At 41.2% G+C, this 16,129-nt stretch overlaps 1 protein-coding gene across 1 annotated transcript in view; it reads left to right on the top strand.

The window, feature by feature from the left end:
• Window positions 1-16,129, top strand: part of RGL1 (ral guanine nucleotide dissociation stimulator like 1) — a 370,662-nt gene that overhangs the window by 187,250 nt on the left and 167,283 nt on the right.

The raw sequence follows: 16,129 nt of genomic DNA, 5'->3' as shown, positions 1-16,129 counted from the left end.
GCCAGGCACCCATGAGCACCCAAGATCAGATGGGTTAGAGGACTGGAGGATATTGTGGTGTGACCAGACCTTTGGAGGGCGCTCATCTCTCTCTTTCTGGCTCTTATTCTCTCTCACACATGTACGCATGTGCTCTATCATGAAAGAAATACATAACTACGCGCCAGAGCAATTTCAGAGCAGAGTACAGCAGAGTAAGTTTTGGGATATTGTAATCCAGGCTTTGGCTAAGTGATGGTTCCTGTTCTACTTAACAAGTCTGTTAATTGATATATCGGCTTGGCTGCTTGTCATGGGGATCCAATCTATGATCGTTTAAGCGAGAGGGAATTCTTGTTCTTTCTCTCCAAGCAGCACGGGGCAGTCATGGATTAGTATGGTCGCTCCATTCTGTGGGGCAAGAGTCAGCGTCCTCCATCCTGCGTCTTTACCCTCCAAGGATTATGTCCCCTGTGCCCATGGCTCACTGCTGTGAGCAGATGGTGGGAGATCTAGTCACCCTGGAATCCACCTGTACCCAGTCAGTTTAATTTCTTTCAGGTACCCGGAACTGATTCCAGGACCTTTTGGATCCTCTAGGGCAGCTTGAGTCTGGTATGGATTTATAGAACTAATCAAATGGAAGAGTTTCTCACTGCCTGCCCAATCCGACCGTACCCCGAGCTTCCTCGGGAGGGGAAGACCAGATCTTAGCACGGTGAGGCATGCTTGCCACTGCCAGCTGCTCCTCATGCTGAGCTCATGTGGCTCTCAGCCATGGTGGCTCATTTCCTGAGGCACATGCCACACAGGCCTAATGGAACGGTATCCTGGCAAGTTACGGGAGAGAAATTCCTCTTAACAGTGTTAAGTGTGTTACCCATCTAGCTATAAGGAGAAAGCATGGTACCTTTTTTGACTTCAAGGTTGCCACAAAAATTTACCATTGATCCTTCATTTCTTTCTTTAATTCTTTTCTTTTTAAGTTGCCAGAGGATGTGTGCACTTGTAGAGAGAGAGAAGGGGAGAGGGAGTAAGCACCCCCAATGGGGTGTGGTCACGTCACAATCCCTTCTCTGTTTCTCTATCCTGTTGGGATTTGGGGCACACATGCACATGTACCTGGTGTGTCTTTGAAGCCACCAAGACCTGGATTTGAACTGTGGTCAGTCATGTGGAATTCATCTTTCCTCAACCACCAGGCCATGGGGGCTGGCCTACACTGTCATTTCTTTATAATGTCTTTCTGTTGGGTTTATGTTGTTCTGGAAAGAAATCATTAAGTTTTATGACTAAGGTTTGAGATAAAGGCCAGCTTCCTCTATCAGTTTTCCCTCCCATCTCACACACACACACACACACACACACACACACACTATCCCTGGAGGATATTGAGAAGAGAGAAGAAAGGGAGAGGAGGACCAGGGTCGGGATAAGTGCTCTATGCGGCTTTCTAGAGCAGCAACTATTCAGTCATCTATAAGGAGCTGAATAAACCCAGGTGACTACCCCCACATCAAACTAACACATTTTCATTCTGTAGACCTCACTTTCTGTCTTAGACAAAACAGGATCAATGTGGGTCACTAGGAGTGGATTCTGCCAATTTCACAGGAAAATAACAAGAACCAAAGGCTTGTCTGAATTTGTTCCTGGCAGAGGGAACATATGACATATTTTCTGATTTTTAAAAAGACATTATCTAATTGATATACAATCCACATTGAACTCTCTAAAGTAGTAAAATTCACATTTCTTTTTGTTTTTGTGTGCCTCTTCGTGAGTAGTTACCATATTTACAACAATTTGCTTAAATTTGTTAAAGTTGTATTTCCATTATATATGTTTTTCTTTTATTTCCACCTTCAAAAAAGTTTTCCTTTAAGGCAGAAACTTTCCATTCTTGGTTTCATCCAAAAGACAAATATTTCTGGGAAAACATAGCATTTAAACTATTCAGCAATTCTACTGTTATGTAACTGACCACACTAAGACTTTCAATTAACTTTGGTTACATTTTATTGAAGAGTGTCATAGAATAAAATAACTTAGTGATAATTTCTCAAAACTTTTAAATGTTTTTTGATAGGGAAAACCCTTTTGAAATATATGCAGCATCTTGTGATGAGGTGGAAGGTATATCTTATTTAAAGTATTCTCGGGTCCATTGACTATATACTCCGTGACAGCCTTTAGTGTGTTTGACGTCGAGAATTTTTAAATGAAGTCAGCTTTCCTTTCAGAATTAGTTTCTATAACTCAAGCTCTCCTTGTTCTTCTTTCCCTCTTGCCTTTCTTTCTGGTTATTTTGTTTTGTCTTTTTCAATGATGGGCACATTTTTTTCCTTTCTTTTAAAGTTTATTTATTTATTTGTTCTGTTAGCAGGACACACACACACACACACAGAGAAAGAGAGAGAGAGAGAGAGAGCGAGAGCCAATATCCCCAACAGAGTCTTTTCTTTATTTTTTAATAATTATTTTATTTAACTTTATTTATTTCAATTTTAACTTGAGAGGGACAGAGTGAGTAAGAGAGAAAGAGAGAAAGAGAAAGTGAGAAAGCAAGCCGCCAGGTCCGCAACTCAAACCAGGGTTGACCATGTAAGAGTCCAGCACCCTTAACAACAACCTCATCTGTCGGCCCTCCAACAGAGACTCGAAGCTGTGGTTCACTCCTAGAGTCAGCCGCCCCTGGAACATGGGTACACGCCCAGTGTACTTAGGGAGGTCTCTCTTATGAACCCAGAGCCCTCCCATGTGGGTCAGGCTTGCAGAGTATAGCATTTACCACTGCATCTCTACCCACACCCAGTGGTGGGTGCATACTGAGTCTGTGTAGATTTTAGTCTCTCGCACTAGAGGAGGAATCATGTAAATTCATGGTTTCAAATGACTTCCTGTATGTGTACTAATTTACAACTCACTTTCTTCATTTTGGGGCTTTATCTGTCTTTTCTGTCACTCTTCAATTTCTATTTCTATTTTCTTTCTCTGCAGAACTGAGCTGATACTATTAATATTTTTTTTTCCTGAAAGCAGAAGCCCTTCTCATTTTCTCTTTATTTTCATGTCTTTGCCACAGTTTCCATGTCCTGGTATTAAAAGTTTGCGATTTCTTTTTTTTTTTTTTTTTTGCCTTCTGTTATTATGAACTTACATTGTGCCGCTGTTGTGGAGTTCCAACTTTTATTTTTTTCTCTAATATCACTTAGACTTCTTCCTTTGCTTTTTTTAAGAGAATTTTAAAATTTATTATTATTATTATTTTAAAATTTGATCAAAGAGAGACAGAGAGAAAGAGGGAAAGCGAAAAAGTGAGCCACCAGGTCTGGGCCTCGAACCACGGTTGGCCACATGGGAGTCCATTGCCTCAACCACCATGCTACCCTTCCCATTTCTCACTCACCCTAGGTGCTAATTATTTGGCACATACATTGCTGTAATAGCCTCCTCTCTGCTCTTTACTCTTAAGTTAACCTGAGGACAAGTGTTAGAATCATCATGGGGGACCAGCAATCGGTGTAATGGCTATGTCGCTGGACTCCCGTGTAGTTGACCGTGGTTTGAGTCCTGGACCCGGTGGCTTAAACTCACGCTGGGCGTGTGTGCGTGCATGCCCAAGATCCCAAGAGGAGAATGGAGGAGAAGGGATTGCGTTGTGGCCATCCCCCCGGGGGGTGATTTCTCGCTTTCTGTCTCTCTGTCTCTCTGTCTTTCTGGCAAGCGCCCTATAGCAAACAAACAAACAAAACAAAGAACCTCTCCAAAAAAAAAAAAAAATCATCATGTTCATACAGTTTTATTATTTCAATAAGTTTTTAAAGAAAAATCAAGAGAGCACAAAATCTCCACCACCTGCCTACTTTATCCACATCTCACTCTCCTGGACTGTGTCTATGTCTCCAACCAGATATCATCTCCTTCCATCTCTTCTATTTGCCGTTCTCTGTTGGAACACCTCTCTCACCCTTCCAAAATGTGTTTCTCTCTTTTTTAAAAGTAGTGGTTAGCACTGCCTTAATAAAAGTTGGAATTACCTGGAAATCCATGAAGAGCGAGCACCTGCTGTTTGATTTTCTGTCTGTCAGTGCTGCTTGGTCAGTCTGCCCTCCTCTCTCAGTGTGTACTTGCTGATGGGTGGCTTCGTGAAGTCCTTTTGCAGTGGTTTCTTTCATGCTTTATCTATGCTGTTAGAGTATAAGCGGCTTTAAGGTGGAGACAATATCTACGATTTATTAGTATCATTCTACTGTAATTTCTATGCACTGATTGAATTTATAGCATAGCATCTATCTGTCTGTCTGTCTTGCGTGTTAGGTGCTGGAGTACAATGGTGAGAAAAAACTGGCATTACGCCTGCCTTTGTGGCATTTACAGTCTAAGAGGAGAAACAGACATTTATCAAATAACCATAAAATTACATGTGAATTGCAGCTATGGTAGAGCTACAGAGAAGCACAGTGCTCTGAGAGCTCATACGAGGAGCATGTAAGTCCCATGGGAGAAAAGAAGAGGAGGGAGCCAGGTCTGTCGAAGACACTGAAAAAAAAAACTAGGGTAATTGGAGCCAGAGAACATAGGTCAAGCAGATGGAGGCAGACTGGAGAGGTAAGCAGGGCCAAACTGGGCAAGACTTATGGGATATGAAAAGGATTTAAACTTTTGGGAACCAGCAGTTAGCGTAATGGCTATGTCGCTGGACTCCCACGTAGTCGACCGCGGTTCGTGTCCCGGACCCGGTGGCTTAAAACTCACGCCGGGCACGTGTGCGTGCGTGCCCAAGATCCCAAGAGGAGAATGGAGGAGAAGGGATTGCGGCGTGACCATCCCCCCTGGGGGGTGATTTCTCGCTTTCTGTCTCTATGTCTCTCTCTGTCTGTCTGGTGAGCGCACGCGCCCTACAGTGAAAATCTCTCTCAAAAAAAAAAAAAAAAAGGATTTAAACTTTTGTGCTCTACAGTGGGAAACCACTGGAGGGGTTTAAGAATAAGAGGATCAGAGAGAAGAAACATTCAACAGAGAAAAACAATGTAAAGTTCTCTGCTGAAAAAAACAAAAATATGTTTTGTGGGCCAGCAGATGGCATGGTGGTTAAAGGTGCCGGATTCCCATATGGCTGACCATGGTTCTAGTCTCAGCTCTGGTGACTTGCCTTCTCACTTTCCCTTTCTCTCTTCTGTCTCTGTCTGGTCAAATTAAAAAATAATCATAAAAAAATGGAATAAAATAAATAAATAATTCTTTTAAAATATATATATATATAGTATACCTCATTATGGGGACTTTATTTAAAGTGTCAAATTAATCTGAAAAGAAAAAAAGAACAGGAGATAGTATGATGATTTGAAAAGGTAATTCTGATCACTATGTAGAAGAGGGATTGAAATGGAAAGAATTGAGCATAGTATTTTTTTTAGTGATAATGTGTGTGCATATGAGAGAAAAAGAGAGAAAGAGAAACAGAGAAGTCCTTCAACAACGTCTTGTCACACTGATGTCTCCTTTCCCCAGCCCTCTAGTTCCTCAGTATTCTGAGTAACCACATGTGTGCCTGGTGTGTTTTGATGCTGACGTGGGGATCAGAACCTGTGGCCAGCCAGTGGCTTCCAACCTTGCAGGGGTTGTATGTTACTGCTGCCCCTCAGTGGCTGGCCTGCACAGCAGTTTTCTGTGCCACGTGACGGGGCAGTTTGTGGGGCTTATGGTTCTTGCTATTAGGAAGATTGGTTTCAAGCTACAAAATCTTGAACTACTTAAAATGTGGCTCTGATTTTTAGTATAATCGGTCTCCTAAACATTTGTAATTCATTAACCTAACATGATCATCATCATAATAATGATAATAATAATAATAAACAATACTGAGTATTAACCATGGTGCTGGCTATTGTGCTAAAGTCTTGATTAGATCATCTCAGTTCATTCCTACTATGAGCCAATGAGGAAGTGTTTGCATCCCTATTTTTGCATTAAGGATTTTGCCTCAGAGGCAAGTAGTGACTCTAGGGCTCAGTTCTCGATGTCTCTGCAGAGCCTTCACTTGTAGCCCCTTTGTCCCAGCAGTTCTAGTTTATCTGGGTTTCCAATACCACTTCAATACCATTATTACACGGAAAGAAGGTTCTTTTAGCCTTGAAAAAAAGAGATGATATGACTAATTGCCCAGTAACAACTTCGAGGCATCAAGTCACCCGTCCCCTTCTGCAGTTGTTTTATTATATATCATACAAACCCGCATTATGTCTGAGCTGATTGTTATATGTTTTGATCTTTTCAACTACATGAATAAATTTCTTACTGGCTATCCTTTCTTCTTTTACAGAAATCTGTAATTAGGTGAGGTAATAATGCTCATTAGCCCAAGTTGCAAACAGTATTCCAGTACCCAGCTTCCTCTTCAGGAAAGCATCATCGGTGATTAAGAATAACCACAAACAATTGGTCAACTATTAGTTGAAAAATGTTTACCGTCATGGCCAGAGGGGCCCCCTGCCTATGGCCTGCCATCTGTTGATTGCTATTTGTTTCTGTTTTTTTTTTTTTTCCTGTCTTCATTTCCTGTCCCCTAGGGCAGCCTCTTCTTTAGTTGTGGTAGGTCTGTCTAAAATTGGCTTGTAATTTGCGTGCCTAAATAGAAGAACCTAATAACAGAACATCGAGGATATTTAACTCATATTTTATAGTATCTCTGCGATCAATGACTAAAGTCAGTTTGGCCCTCAGAAGATGGAAGTAACTGTGGCTTAAAGAGTGTTAAGAGAACTACTCATCTTTAGCCAACCATGACTGGCTCTTTACCCTTTGTAAAGCAAGGTTGAAAGTTCAAGCAAAAAGTAGGTGAACAGGGTAAGCCAAGTTATCAAGCTGGAAGCACTTGTAGTAGGATGCCCAGCTGACAGTGGGAAGCTGAACGTGGGCAGTTAATTGGTGAGCAACACTGCAGCCTGCAAGCCTGAAAATAGGGAGAAACATTATATAGGGATGTTGAAAGGATTAAGTAACTTGCATTTTAACAATATTTTGATATCATTGGAAGAAGGAATCAAGAAGTAACAGATTTATTTGCTTATGTCCTCTTCCAAAAGTTTTTTAGGGATCTATAGACAGCTAAAGATATAATTTATGAATAAGATATTAGAAAATGACTACTTTCATTTCATTCAAATATCCACTGCTAGTGAGTGTGCAAGGTTTTCAAGTTAGTCTGTGTTGGCAGTGGCTGTAGGCAAATAAAGGTAATTTATTTTCCTCAGGTGTGGAAGGGGAATCCCTACCTATCCTGCTTCACATAGTTATTATTATTATTATTTCCGTCTTACAACTGTTTTCCTTTAAACTTTTGACTGGGCGTAGGACATTATGGTCCAGCCTTGAATCTGAGGATGACAAAACAGAGGCCTTCCCATTTCTTACCATCACCTTATGCTGATGTTGTTATCTTAAAGCTAAGTGTTTTTTCTTAAAGAATTATTTAATTTAATTTTATTCATTATTATTATTGTTGTCGTTATTTTAAATTTAACCAGAGAGAGACAGAGAGAGAGGGACAGTGAGAAAACAAGCACCCAGGTCTGGGACTTGAACTACAGTCAACCATGTGGGAGTCCAGTTCCTTAGCCACCATGCTATCTGCTGGCCCCAAATAGTATTCTTTTAAAATCACTTTATTGTGGTATGATTGATGTGTAAAATACTTCTCATGTTTTTGGAGAGGTATTACTATTTTTTTATTATAGGGCACGTGCGCTCACCAGACAGACAGAGAGAGACAGAGAGAAAGGAAGCAAGAAATTACCCCCTGGAGGGATGGCCACACTGCAATCCCTTCTCCTCCATTCTCCTCTCGGGATCTTGGGCACGCACGCACATGCGCCTGGCGTGAGTTAAACCACCAGGTGCAGGAATTGAACCGTGGTTGACTATATGGAAGTTCAGTGACATAGCCATTATGCCAACTGCTGGTTCCTCATTGTGATTTTGACTTGTGGTTCCATGATGATTAGTGATGTTGAGCTTTTTTTTTTTTCATATACTTTTTGGTTATTTGTATGTCTTTTTTGGAAAAATGTGTAACCCACTCATTTGCCATTATTTTTAATTGGGTTGGTTAGTTTACTATTGAGTTGCATGAGTTCCTAATATATTTTGGATATTAACCCCCTTATAGGATACATATAGTTTATAAGGTAAGATTTTATTAAGTACTTATTTCCATTATTGTGCAATGTCTTAACTTTTTTACCATGCAGTACAATCTATTACCCAGGCAAAAGTGTAAAAAACATGCAGACTGAAAACCAACAGCCGCAGATAAAGACAGATTCATACCGAAGGGAAAGACTATGGGAGTAGGAGAGAAGGAGATACATTTTTTGTTCATGCCTCCTATGAAGCTCTATTAGGTACTTTTGCATTGGGTTGTTGGAAAAATCATGACGTATGTTTTCTGTGTTTCTCTGCAAAAATGCATTATGACTTTTCCAACAACCCAGTGGTATGTCTCACTAAACCCTCATCGTAAGTGTGACAAGAAACAGATAAGGAAACCCAGACTGTGAGAGGTAAGGGTCAGAGTCTTGGTTGACAAGTCGTCCTAAATTGGGATGAAAGGTCAAATACCCCGTTGTTTATCCAGGCACACAAGTATTATTCTGTATCGCTCGGAATACATTCTGTTACGGATTTTATTTTTTAGTTCTTTTTGCAGCCAGAGATGTAGAATCAAACCAAAGAGATTTTATGGTGCCATAGAGACCAATGAATGAGTGAATGGAGGATATGAAGTACATATTTTCACTTCTAGATAGATTCTCTTGAGAATCTGCACACCATGGAGCAGGATAGTGGCTCGGTGGCAAAACACTGTATGCTCTGCAACACTGACCCACATGGGAAGGCTCTGGGTTTGTTCTGGAGACTTCCCTGAGTACATGCTCCAGGCACATGGATGCTCATAATCTAGGGCTGGTTGAGGCTGGGAGTCGGTTGTGGCATCATGACCAGGTTGGAGGTCTCTCTCTCTCTCTCTCTCTCATGAAAGAAAGAAAGGAAGGAAGGAAGGAAGGAAGGAAGGGAGGAAAGGAGGAAGAGAGGAAGAGAAAGAAAAAAGATAGAAAGAAAATAATCTGCACACCAGTTGCTTTTGTTCGTTTTTTATTGATTCTGGGAGACAATATAAGGCAAGAAAATTTCATATTTCCCCTGCAGTTTGGTGTTCTTCTGTATCTGTTTCCTTTTTCCTGTTATATGGGACCTTTGTATTGTTATGACTGTCAGTGCCCACCAAATATGGCAACACGAAACCGTTCCTAGAAGCATCCTAATGCTTTAAATAGAGTTTTTTTTCTGATCTTCTCCTCCCTTAATACATTTTTATATGTACAGTACTTTATTGTTAACTACAAGCACAGAGGACCACAGATCCCTAGAACTTATTCATCTTGTATAGTTGAAGCTCTGTGCACAGAGGGTAGTAACTTCTCATTTTCCTCTCCAATGAGCCGTGTTTCACTATTTTAGCTATCTCATTTAAGTGTAATCAGGTAGTATTTATCCTTCTGTGACAGGCTTATTTCATTTAGCATAACATCCTCAAGGTCTACCCATTATGAAACACTTGACAGGATTTCCTTCTTGCTGTCCTCCCCCTTTTATTTCATGTTAGAGTGTATGCATGCATGAGAGAGAGAGAGAGACAGAGATAGAGAGACAGAAGTAGTCTTGACAGAATTTTGTCATCTGGTGATCCCTTTTCCCCAGCCCTCTTGCTCATTAGATCTTGGGCTTTAACATGCATGCCTGATATGTTTTTAGACTGACATAGGCTGGGATCAGACCCCATGATTGATCACGTGACTTGCAGCTGTGCAATCCAGTATGCTACCTAGTACCCTCCTTCTCTCTCTCTCTCTCTCTCTCTCTCTCTTTTTTCCCCAGAGGGTTTTGCTATAGGGCATGCACACTCTCCAGAAAGAGAGAGATAGAGAGATAGAAAGCAAGAAATCACTTCTCGGAGGGATGGCCACGCTGCAATCCCTTCTCCTCCATTCTCTTGGGATTCTGGGCATGCACATACATGCACCCGGCGTTTGTTTAAGCTACTGGGTCCAGGACTTGAACCACGATTGACTACATGGGAATCCAGCAACATAGCCACTATGCCAACTGCTGGTCCCTCCTCCTTCTCTTTTAAGACTGAAGACGTTGTGTGAATATCCCACATCATCTTTATTCATTCATTCACTGATGAACATTTAGTTTGGTTCTACAACTTGGCTATTGTGAGTAATATTGCAATTAATGTGGAATGAAAATATCTCTTCAAGATGTTTATTTAAATTGTTTTGGATAAATATCTAGAATTGGGATTGCTGGATCACATGGTAGCTCTGTTTTAATTTTTTTTTTAGGTTTTTGCCATAAGGTGTGTGTGCTCACTGGAGAGAGAGAGGGAGAGATAGAGAGAAGGAAAGTGAGAGTTTATCCCTCACGATGGATGGCCATGCCACAATTCCTTCTCCTCCATTCTTATTTCAGGATTTTGAGCATCCACAAATATACCTGGCATGGTTTACGAGCTGCCAGGTCTGGGACTTGAACTGCAGTCAACCATGTGGTGGCCAAGTCCGGCACCTTGACCACCATGCCACCTATTGGACCCCGTTTTAAATATATTTTAGAAATTGCCATATTGTTTTACATAGAAGCTGCACCATTTTACACTCCCACATAGAGTACACAAAGTTCCAACTTCTCTACAATCTCAACAACACTTGTTATTTTTTGTTATTTTGTTTTTAAGACAAAGACTCACAGGACACAGGCTCATGGTTGTGATCCTCCTACTTCAGTTTCCTAGCTGGCCAGCGAGTTTTCAGACAGGGCCTCACTATTTGCCCAGGTCAGCCTTGGACTCATTACCTTCCTGTTCTAGTGTCCTGAGTCACTGATCATAAGCACATGCCATTGTGGCTGGTTTTCACGTTGGACCCAGAGTTGTACCTGGGCCTCCCATGTGGTCCCAGCCTGTGGAGCTTAGCATCATATTAGCATGCCTCTCCATGGCTAGGCCTATTTTTTTTCATTTTAAAAAATAATGGTCATCCTAATACATACAGGTGATATATCATTGTGGTTTCGTTTTGCATTTCCCTGATGATTAGTGATACTGAGCATTTTTTCATAGACCTTTTGACCATTTTTTTTTTTTTTTCTTTTTGAGAGGTTTTTGCTATAGGGTGCATGCGCTCGCCAGAAAAACAGAGAGAGACAGAGAAACAGAAAGCAAGAAATCACCCCCCACTTCCCCCAGGAGGATGGCCATGCAGCAATCCCTTCTCCTCCATTCTCTTCTCAGGATTTGGGTATGCACACACATGCACCCAGCGTGAGTCTTAGGTTCCCAGGTCTGGGACTCAAACTGTGGTCAACTATGTGGGATTCCAGGAATTACACTATCTGCTGGTACCTCCTTGCCTATTTTTTTTTTTTTTTTTGAGAGGTTTTTGCTATAGGGTGCATGCGCTCGCCAGAAAAACAGAGAGAGACAGAGAAACAGAAAGCAAGAAATCACCTCCCAGAGGGGATGACCATGCTGCAATCCCTTCTCCTTCCTTTTGCCTCTTGGGATCTTGGTTACGCATGCACACTTGCCTGGCGTGAGTTTAAGCCACCGGGTCCGGGACTCGAACCGTGGTCGACTACATGGGAGTCCAGTGACATAGCCATTACACTAACTGCTGGTCCTCTCCTTGCCTATTTCTCAATCAGGTTTTTTGTTTTTTTTTTTTTTTTTTTTTTTTTACTATTGAGTTGTAAGACTTCCTTATTTATCATGGATATTAATCCTTTATTAGGTATGTGGTTTGCAGTTTTTTGACCCATTCTATAAATTGCTTTTTCATTCTGTTGATGATTTCATTTGCTGTGCAGAAGTTGTTTGGTTTGATATGTCCTATTTTTCTATTTTTTGCTTTTGTTGTCTGTGCTTTTGGTGTCATATCCAAGAAATCATTGCCATGAGAAATGTCATGAACCTTTTGCCCCGTGTTTTCTTTTAGGGGTTTTGTAGTTCCATATCTTATAAAAAGTCTTTGATAAATTTTCAGTATGGTGTAAAATAATGGTCCAATTTGGTGGATATCCCGTTTTCCCAGAATCATGCTTTTGAAGAGATTATCCTTTTGTCCCTATCAAGCATTCTTGGCACTCTTGTCAAAATGAGTTGATCAAACATCCTTGGGTGTAGTTTTGAGATCTCTATTCTGTTCCATTGATCTATATGTCTGTCTTTATGTCAGTAATATACTCTTTTGATTACTATAGCTTTGTGATATGTTTTGAAATCAGAGAGAGGAGCTCCAGATTTTTTCTTTTTCAATATTGCTTTGATTATTTAAGGTCCTCTGAAGTTCTACATGAATTTCAATATTAATTTCTCTATTGCTGTAAAATATGTGGTTGATATTTTCATAGGGATTGTGTGGAATCTGTAGATAGTTTTGGGTAGTATGGACATTTTAACATACTAAGGCTTCCAACCTGTGAATATGAAATGTTATTCAATTTATTGATGTTGACAGCAACAAAAAACTCTTAGAAATAATAAATATGTTCAATAAAGTTGCAATATATAAAATTAATTTACGAAATTATTTTTGTTTCTATGCACTAACAACACTCTAATTGTGAATTTAAAAATAAAATTAAGATGGCCAGGAGGTGACATGGTGATTAAGGTGCTGGACTTGGCCAACCGTGGTATAAGTCCTGGACCTGGCAGCTTGCTTTTTCATTTTCCCTCTCTCTCTCTGTCTCTGGTGAGTGCATGTACTCTAGCAAATTAAAAATAATACTACTAACAGTATATCAATTTTAATTCTTTAAAAATATGAAATTAAGAAAGTATTCCTATTTACAATAGCATCAGATAGAGTAAAATGCTTAGTAATAAACTTAACCAAAAAATCAAAAGACTTGTACACTGAAAACTACAAGACATTGCTGACTCCTTTTAACAAAACTTGATCTTTCTTCCAAAGACCCTGCTAGGTCATGGACAGAATAATCCAGTATATAAATTCAAACCAACTTATAAAAGTCTTACTGGTTTATCATTCCCACATACTGACGAGAAATATTTTACCAAAGGTACAGAAAATCGCTGTCCTGTAGGTGAAATCTTCTGGAATAAATAAAAATTTTGTAAACTGTAACATTTGTTTGTTCTATCTAGCACAAAGTTAGCCTTTTTTTCATCTTTTTTTTAAAATTTTTTTTTTTTTTGAGAGGTTTTTGCTATAGGGCATGTGCGCTCGCCAGAAAGACAGAGAGAGACAGAGAGACAGAAAGTGAGAAATCACCCCCCTCAGGGAGGATGGTCACGCCGCAATTCCTTTTCCTTCATTCTCCACTTGGGATCTTGGGCACACATGCACACACGCCCAGTGTGAGTTTGAGCCACCGGGTCAGGGACTCGAACCGCAGTCTACTACATGGGAGTCCAGTGACATAGCCATTACATCAACTGCTGGTCCCAAGCTAGCCTTTTTTTATGTGTGTGGAATAGCATTTGTACAAAATCATATACATATCAGATATGAATGCAAATAGCTATTATTGAAAAACCTCTCTGAAATTTTAACGTAATTCACATCATTTCAGAAGACATAGTTTCAGATTTCCCCACATGGCATATATAACACAACTCTACAGTGAGTCTGGGTAAATATAATATAGAAGGAAGTGCAATAAGACGGGAATGGAGCTTTTTTGGTTATTTTCTATGTGCTAGATGATTTGCCTGCATTAATTTAATCCTCTTTCAAATTCTTTGAGGTAGGTGCTTCTCTTATTTTAAAGATTTGGACATTAAGGCTCAGGGAAGTGGTGTCCACATTCACTCTCTCTGTGAGCCTGGATTTGCAACTGGATCCACTTCTCTTGAAGCCAGTTCTTTTCCCGTTACATCTCAGGCAGCCAGGCAAGGCCTTGACAGAGTACAGAGGAGGATGAGGAGATATGAAACTGGAGTGGAGCCTATAAGTTACATGATGCTCTGCACGGGAAGGTGTCCTGGGACGGGTGATATCCCTGAAGAAGAAAGTTCTCAGTAATCCTTAAATGTATAGCCACAAATAGGTTAAAGTCATGATGAAAATAATCTCGTGGGTTGTGTCACTGTTTTCAGCTGCATCTTGTGGTCTTCAAGATCATGAAAGATCATGAATAGGCCCTCTTGTGCAGAGCCTGGGGTCCTGAGGGTGACTACATAAGCAGGAAGTCGGGCCTCCATATGATTTTTCTCTGGTTCCTGGGACATGCTATCCTGGTCATCACGGAAGGCCCTAATCTATGTGCCCTTTTTTTTTTTTTAATTGTAGATACAATCACTTCAGTTTGATAAAAAGAGCATTTCTTTCTCTAGTCACTGAGCCCTGTAGGTTTCTTGGTTGTATGCAGAGAGCTTGGCTGGGTCAGACTTGAAGGTGTGAGTGTTCAAAGATCCTGTTGTTTTTCCTTGATGGGCCCTTGGTGATGTTTTTTCTGCTCTCCTGGGAACATCTGCACACTTGATTCTCTACATTTTTCAGCTCATGATATATTTATTATTGTTACTTTTATTGCCAGAGGGTGTGTGCATTTGAGAGAGAGAGAGAGTGAGAGAGAACACATGTGCACTCCCCTTCAGTTGAGTGGGGTCATGCAATGGTCCTATTTCCTCCATTTTTTCTTCCTATCAGGATTTTGGGCATGCATGCACATGCACCCAGCGTGTTTTTCAAGTCATCGGGCAGGACTTGAACAGTGGTCAGCCATGTGGGATCTGATCCCAATGTACAGCACTTAACCACTGTGGGGCTGACCCCCATGATGTATTTATATATATTTAACCAAGGCCAGCCTTATGCCTTAACATGACAATTAGTAGGAGACTTTTTTAAAAAATGTAAAGGTGATTAAATTCATTTAGGAGTGAAAAGTATGAAAGACTAGGACCCTAAAGGCTTTTGTAATTGGCATGAAAATGTGGCAGGGACCAAGTCTGGTGGCATTACCTGGTTTCTATGGCTGTTGGTTTATTAAAACTAGATCTGGGGACAGCAGGTGGTGTGGTGGTTAAGGCACTGGACATTCCCATATGGCTGACCATGGTTTGAGTCCTGGACCTGGTGGCTTGCTTTCTCACTTTCCTTCTCTCTGTGTGCCTGTCTTTCTTTGGTCAAATTAAGATAAATGAATGAATAAATAAAACTAAATAATTCTTTTAAGAAGACCCTAGATCAAAAAAAATGTGATAATCTTTTGTCCCAATTGCTGGTCCTTCCACTAGGCTAAAACTCCAGTTGGCAGCCCTTATGAAGGGCTTTTCCTAGTTCTTTTTACCCCACTGCGTCCCTAGAATAGATATCTCAACCAACCGTGGCTGCTCCAAAGACTCCTAGAACCACCAGGGACACTGATGTTTTCTCATCTCTGTCATTCCCTGCAAAACCCTTCCCTGCCTTGTTCCTTTCTCACACACAATGGCCAGTCACCCCATAAATGAGCCTCACAGAGGGTAAAAGAAAGAAGCCCAGAGGGCTTCCGGTGGGCAGAGTGATGATGCAGGACAGAAGCCAGCCCTGAGCGTGGTTTAGTCTGTCCTGGCATCCTCGGCCCTCATCCTGTCCTAGTGAAAACTTCTCAGCTTCTCATATTGCTGCTTTAGGTGGGTGTTTTAATTATTCTAACTTGAGAGTAGACAGATTATAGTTTTCGAAGCCTCTCCTCCCTTCGTTTCTTTCAGCGAAGAAGACACTACACACGTATATCCCGTCCCACCCACGGTTCTATTTGGCACCTGGTGACCATCAGGAAAACCTGATAAAACTTGAAAGGGTCTCCTCCCGATCACCTTCCGAGCTGAAGTGGTTTCACGCTAACTTGATCCATGGGATTTAAGAAAGGGAGAGTGTGCTCCCAGGCACAAACAGGAAAGCCTGACATCACGGAGCGGCGTGGGGAGGAGTCTGCTCCTCGCTGCTGCTCGCTCGCCGCGCTCCCTTTGTGGCCGGAGTCGCGCGCACCGGCGGCGGCGAGGGCAGCAGGCGCGTGTCTGTGCGCGGCGGCCGCAAACGACCGGGACCCGGCGGGAGGCGCCGCGGGG

This window comes from Tupaia chinensis, unplaced genomic scaffold, assembly GCF_000334495.1.
Source record: "Tupaia chinensis unplaced genomic scaffold, TupChi_1.0 Scaffold000112_1, whole genome shotgun sequence".
Taxonomy (NCBI): Eukaryota; Metazoa; Chordata; class Mammalia; order Scandentia; family Tupaiidae; genus Tupaia; species Tupaia belangeri.
Note: the sequence above shows the minus strand (reverse complement) of the source record. Positions and strands in the feature narration are given on the sequence as shown.